General features: G+C 34.5%; 1 pseudogene; it reads left to right on the top strand.

Annotated features, from left to right (window-relative positions):
* The first annotated feature begins 3,177 nt into the window (after positions 1-3,177).
* Positions 3,178-4,572, top strand: LOC145036303 (chaperonin 60 subunit alpha 2, chloroplastic-like; annotated as a pseudogene).
* The last annotated feature ends 2,970 nt before the right edge of the window (positions 4,573-7,542 follow it).

The following is a 7,542-nucleotide window of genomic DNA, read 5'->3' as shown; positions in this document are numbered from 1 at the left end:
TGCGTTTACATATTATCAATGTGCAACCGATTCGCAAGATACAACTCACACATCTCGGTTTCAAGAATATAAGATATTATTGTCTCACTAATCACTCGTGATATAATCCATGGAGTGATCCAAGTGAGCGTGGGATTAATCCAATGCTCAAATCATATTCATAAGCACTCATGAACGTTGCAGCAAACATTTGCATATGTCTAATACTCTTTTAGACAATCCACACACCAATTCACGACAATCTTCATTCATATCTACTTCCAACATATGAACGACTGTGGCCCGTTCGAATAATTCGATAAACTCAATTATTCTGGAAGTCAAAACATGCAAGGTGAAACACAAGAATAATACTAATCCCATATGGCCTCAAACCTTTGAGTATAAACAAAACACGTTTTATTTATCACCATATCGATTACTCATTATTTGTCATTTCGGGTAATCAACTTCTTACTTGAATTATTACACTTGTCCCATGCTCCTAGCATGCACACAATGTTTACCTATGGTTCTTACTTTGTGAAATAGACAAATTGAACACATTTCCAATCATTCTCATTTTACAACTCCAAATCCATTTTCTTAAGTGTAAGAATATCAAATTCTTGTTACTTATAGAATATACTAGATTCTAACACTTTATGCAACAATCCTTTTGTAATGTCACTGCACCAAAGTCTCAAAGACTATTGCCAATGATATTACAAAGTCCTCTAACGTAGATTGTTACAAGACAATTCCTTAGATATGATGTCTCTCACTCAAAGTACATTCCTTTGAACATCCTTTTGCATAATGGTTTCTAATCTAGTCATAGATTTTCAATATTTACTTCCCAATATGGACACGCTTCCATATTTTCCATATGACAACTAATTTCTTAATAGAATCTTATCTATTCATAATGATGTCGATGTTGTCCATCCAATATGGAAACATTTCCATAATTTCCAATACTATACTTTCAACTACTCACAAGCGACCAATTATCGTCGAACTTCGAATCGTCCTTTGATAGTTGTTTAATTATTTTAGTCAGAGCCAATTCTAGTCCCTTTTCCCTCTAAATGCGCTGGACATTTGGAAAATTTTAGAATGGTCAAACATTAAAGCATTTGCAATCGATCCTATACTCGAAGAGTATGGGACATGACGCACAATGTTTTATTTTCTATGTTCTCAAAATTCGAATTATGAAGAGGAATGCCGTAATCATAATCGAAATTTTAAGAACACACTATGTACCTTTGACTAAATTTATTAACATTCCACAACCTAATCCTTTAGATTTGAAATGAAGCATAATGTTTTCTCCCTTAATTATAGCAAAACAACTATACAACCCTTACGACTTTGCAAGGTATAACTCTTGTTTTTCTATAATTAATATTGCCAACTTGCAAAACTTTCCATAATAATCATACAATCATAACTTTTATGCTCCCACTATCATGATGATTATTATAAAACATAACACTTATGCTCCCACTAGCTTCGACATGTATTCATAAACATCTTAACTTTCAGAAAAAAAATACTTATTGAATTTCTTAAGTTCATGTTTCTAATACTTAGTGCTTTGATAATCTTTTATCAAGGCTTCTTGAACTTATACACTTTTGCCTTAGATAGTTCATATGTGTGTCTTAACAATTAAGACTAATTGCCAAACCTCACAATTCAAATTATGGAAAGGGATGCCGTAACCATGATCGAATTCGAGAATGCAATTTTACAATCACTATCTTTTAAAATCTTTCTTAGTGAAATCATTTTCTCACAATCATTTTCATGAAGGAGGAAATCTTATGACACTTAGATTTAAACGGTGATGTGTTCCTATCCATGTGAATTTGTTAAAAACCAAAGTTTACGAAAAATTCAAACTCATATGGATCGAACTTTCTTAATCTTGATTTCTTGCCTTATGGTAGCACAGCTGCCCACCACGTCTTCCAAGTAGTTAAGCTGCTCACCTTTTCCTATCAATGTACTTTCCATTGATCAAGGTCCTTGCCTTTTATGCATTCAAATGAGAACTCATAGGACTCACATGCATAATTAACTCGATTGGATTGGCATAGAAACAAAATAATGTCTTCACGATAGGTTGTAAACCTCAACTCGTGTGCTAGTGATAATCGACACTACTAGAAAAACAACCTTTTACGACGCGCAATTTATGATACGCATTGATTTATGATACGCAAACGTGGGTAACCTAAAAATAATGTCAGCTCTTTAAAAATTTTAAGGATTTCCGACGCGCATTTTTGCGTACCCTAAAATTAGTGTCAGAAAAAAAACACGGAGGGCGCATATTATAAAATGTGCGTCATCTAGACATGTTGTTTTATATTTTTTAATGAAACGCGGGTTGTTTAGTTTCAAGCGGGAAAAGAAAACCCAAAAATTAGAAAAGCCCGCTTTCCCTTCCCTCTTTCCCTCTTGGCCCTAAGCATTTTTTGACGCACTGTTCTTTATCCCCACAATCGACGATACATCTTTCCCCTCCCTACATCGACCGCCAACTACTCCCCTCGTACTCCGGCCACCGCTATGTGCTCTTTCATGGTCGTCGACCCTCCACCATCGCCGACCCTCTGCCATCGTCAACGTTGAGATGAGTAGTGGTAGAGAAGATGTCGGAGAGTCCTTTGGTGCTGGGGTTCTCACTGGCGGCTCATCCGGAGATAATGAGAGCAGCGCAACAAACCAAATTTCAGGGGGAAATTTGTCGATCCGTTTTTAGGGTTTATTCCCACTCATCATTCCATCGCATCCTCTTTCAATTTCTTAGTGTAATCTCTCTCACAACTCAATAATAATGATGGATGAACTGAAACGCCGACTTCTTCATCGTGGAAGTACCCTGTCTTCATTCCGCTATTGTACGTCGGTAACCCGTCGCCTTCCAAGCAAGATTTTGCATTCTCCATTCAAAGTTGGTGCTAGGGTGAGCTCGATGGAGCTGCTTCTTCGTAATCCCACTGACACCCTCTTCATCTATTAATGTTCCTTCTCTGCCGACCTTATCTAATTCTCCGTAATCCCTCCAACACTCCTTGACATCTACGATGGTTAGTACTTCTCGACTCGGTCCTGGTCTTATTCTTTGCTAGTATGCTTCTTTTCTTCCCCTGTTTACTGTAAGATATATTTGATTTGTGGTCAATGTTCTTATTGGTCAAAATTGTTTGTCTCAAAGAATTGATCAAAGTTTTGAAAAAGAAAATGATTCCAGTCAGCAAAAGAGATGATATAAAAGTTAAATTTCTTTTCTTTTTAGTGTTTTCTTCCATGAGATTCTCTAAACTGTAAAGATTCTTTTCATCCTGTTCACAATAATAGCTTCCATCTCTGCTGGAAATGATGAATTTATTGGAAACTTAATTGCTGAAGCCATTGATAAAATCGGTCATGATGGAATAATTTTTATTGAATCTTCTTCATCAAGTGAAACTTCTGTGATTGTTGAAGAAGGAATGAAGGTATCAAGTGAAATACATCTTGTGATATTTTATTCATACATTCTTTTTATCTTTTTCATTTTCATATTTTAATGTCTATTCAGGAATACTTTCCCTACAGATCGACAAAGGATACATGTCTCCTCATTTTGTCACAAATCAGAACAATTTGTCTTTGGAATTTGAAAATGCTAAAGTCCTAATAACATATCAAAAGATATCATCTGTGAAAGAAATTGTCCCATTCTAGAAAACTGTACTCAATTAAGTGTCCCTTTGCTCATTTTTGTTGAAGATATCTCAATCTCAGTTCTTGAAACCCTAATTGTTAACAAAAATCAAGGTTTACTTAGGGTTGCTATTGTGAAATGTCCTGGTGTTGGGAACAAAAGAAAGCTTTACTTCAAGATATTTCCCTCATGATAGGTAATTCTGTAACAATTTAAATATTTAATATATTACATTTTGAAGAGTTGTTTTTATGCCACTTTTCTGCTGACATTTAACATGTTAAAATAGGAGCTGATTTTTTATCTGGAGATTTGGGTTTATCTCTAGAATATGCAACTTCTGATCAACTTGGAATTGCACAAAAAGTAACTATAACAAGTAATTACACAACTATTGTAGCTGATCCATCCACGAAAGCTGAAATCAAAGCAAGAATTTCACAAATAAAGAAAGATCTTTCTGAAACAAATAGTTCTTATCCTTCTAAAAAGCTCGATGAACGAATTGCAAAACTCTTTGGTAGTGTTGCCATTATCAAGGTCAGTTTATTTATTAATTATGACTAAAATAATGTATATAGAATGAATTGAAAGAATTTTGGTTATAGGTAAGGGCCCACACTGAGATGGAATTAGAAGATCGAAAGCTAAGAATTGAGGATGCAAAAAATGCCACGTATGTAGCCATGGATGAGGGTATTGTGCCTGGTGGTGGGGACACTTATATTCATATTCTTGAGGAAATTCCCTCCATTAAAAAGTTAATGGAAGATCCAGATGAAGAAAGTGGTGTCAACATCATAGCATCTGTATGTTTCTGTTTCCTATGTTCTTTCTGCATTAACTCAAAAAGTCAAAAAGAAAACTGATATAGCTTACTAGATTAAGTTACTTACTAATCATGTATTAAAGGGACCAAATTTAGACATATGCCTAACTGTTCACTCTCCCCTTTTAAATAACTATAGGAAATTAGACTAATTTAAATATTTTAAAATCATCACAGGCTTATATTTGGTTTCTGACAAGCAAATTCGTTTAAAGATTTTCTCTCCTAATGTTCTTGACATAACTCTGGCATCAGAACAATGATAGTGTCATACATTAAGGCTACCAACTGTTTAATTCTTGCTGTGACACCAACAAATTCAGACCTTGCCAACTCAAATGCCCTGCAGATTGCTGGAAATGCTGATCCAGGTGGTATTTGACTCCATGCACGAGAGGTTGCGTACACATGCTGAATCTGTTGCTTCCTTTGGAGGTGGTGCTCGAGAGAAAGCCGTAACTCCTCTCCTCCTTTTTTATATTTCCTTCCACAAAGGAGAATTTTGGAATATAATATTAATAATAATAATACTTGAATATGGTTTGTCTGACAGATGATTGAGTCAAGATTTAATGAGCTTCTTGCTCATGCTAAAATACTTCTGAGGAAGAAATGGTTATTTGGAGTACTGGATGACTTTGTCACCAAACAACTACCCCACAATGTTACCTCAGGATTGCGCTTGTTATATGCTATAGTGCACAAAGCTGATCGTTCATTGACTTCCACTCAAGGTCAATTCCCATTCTCAATTCCGATTCATCATGACATTTGTTTACCACAATTGGAAATAGTTTAGTAGTTGTGAATCGATTACCTGAACCTAATGAAATGTAGGCTTTTATTTTTTTTGTTTGGATGTGAGTGGGTTTTTTTTGTTAGCAGGTGAGCTTGCACATGCATTGCGGTTTTTGGCATCAGTTGTATCTCAAAGCTTCTTGGTCTTTGGTGACATCTTGGAGCTGCATAGAAAGTTCATTGAACTGTCTGGTCGTGTTAATTGGATTTTTGAACTTGAGCAACTTCTTGATGCTGCACAATCTGGTTAGTGTTTTATCTAATCTTTTAGGTTGTTCCTTATTTACTAATAATCTGATGGAAATTGCAGATGAAAATGTTGGTGCTTCATCAAAGTCCAATGAGGAACTTGAGGATGTTATCTCTCTTTTGGAGGTTGATATTATCACGCCAACACATAATTTATTAGCCAGAAAGCTGACTTGCGAGATAGTACCAGGGAAAAGCCTTCTTCTTCCCGGTTAGAGTTATAGTCAGAGATTATGATTATAAATACTTGTGAGGATTTAAAAAAATAAAAAATAAAAAATGAAGATATAGTTACTGCTACTACGAGTAAATAAGAAATTATTTGGTACAAGAGAATGTAAGTTTCTATGCCATATCAATGTTAAGTTGAAATTAGAAAGTATTGTGTTCATTTCTTAGAACAATTATATAATTGCTCATATATTACTTTATCATAAAGGATGTTTATAATCTTCATCAAGTTGTGCTAGGTAAATGCTATATTTAACATTAAGATATATTAGAAAATGAGAAATGAGTTAATTTATTTATTTTGATTTGTTGTTCATCAAGCTGGTTGGTATGCATCCTATTCTATGTCCAACACAACAAGGATGATGATGGTGCATTTATATCTTCTTAACCTGTTACCTAATAATTTTTCTCATCTTATTACATCATATTTCTTCATTTTTAACTCCTTAATTTATCAATCTAATCATTATTAACTTCATTCTTGTAAAACTAGATGTCTATGCTATATAATGATTGGTTTTCCACTTTTCATGGTGGAAGTGGACAAAGGGTTTCTCTTTCACAGTTTGTAACATATTGTATTCAAGAAATCTTGCTCTGACCGATTAAATTATTGCTAACACATATTAATTAACTACTGTACGCATATCAAATAATTCTTGAATTGTTGGTTTTTGATTATATGCAGTCAGGTTCTTTTATCTTTTATCCCCCGCTTTAGTAGCCATCTTTGGAAAGCCCTTGTTCTCAAAACAAAACAGGTGATTCTTACAATTGTCAAACTGAATTTTATCTATGGTTCTGGTTGCATAATTATTGTATTCATCATTTTAACTGAGATCTTATTTTACTTTGTCAGGATATGGACATCCAAGATAGAGAACTAGTAAATGACTGGCTCATGATCATAGTTTACAAAGAACGTGGTTTTGGCTGAAAAACATATTACCATGTGGTATGCATCTTCCTTGAAACTTCATGATCTTAGGCCTCTGTGTTTGTTTATTTAAGGTGTTAGCATAAATGGGAAAGCATACTTTTGAATGTCACATTGTTGCCTTCACTTATAATTTGCATAATGTCGATTGTGCTTTAGAATATTATTAATTTATTTTTATTTCTCCTTAGTAATTGTGGGCATAGCAGCACCTGTTTTTGTGTTTCTTTTATTGTGAGGGCAATCCTTAACTGTACCAGTGGTTCCGATTATTTTGGTCTCTTAATGGGGTATTTAACCCTTGGCTGGGAATTAAATAGTTAAGTAGATTTTTGTGATGCTTATCTGAACTTGAAGAGTTTTTTCACCTCTTGAACGTGAGAATAGAGTTTCTACCTGATCCTTTATAGAGGATACTTTTGACTGGTGCAGGGTAACTCTAATGTTACTATGGATTGTCTTAATTGCCTTAGTTTCGACTGATGCAGAGTGTTTGACCAACACTGATGCTAATGCCTAATGCTATACTACTTTGTCTTTCTTTGTTGGTAAGACATTTGTATGCTAAACCAGATGCTAATGCCTAATGCCTAATGTTATCACTTGTGGTTTAATTCAGATTCTGGGACAAAAAGAGTCATAGCTGGGTTGTTAATGTTCCTGTTTGTTTTCATTTATGCAGGTAACAATCTTGTAGAAAGGACTTATGAATCAAATGTTAATGGTAACAAGTTTAACACTCGAGTCCATACGATTAGATGTTAATGGTAACAAGTTTAACACATGTGTCTT

Source organism: Lactuca saligna, chromosome 3 (genome assembly GCF_052625555.1).
Source record: "Lactuca saligna cultivar CGN05327 chromosome 3, ASM5262555v1, whole genome shotgun sequence".
Classification (NCBI taxonomy): Eukaryota; Viridiplantae; Streptophyta; class Magnoliopsida; order Asterales; family Asteraceae; genus Lactuca; species Lactuca saligna.
The sequence above is the reverse complement of the archived record's forward strand: the minus strand, read 5'-3'. Positions and strand labels throughout refer to the sequence as shown.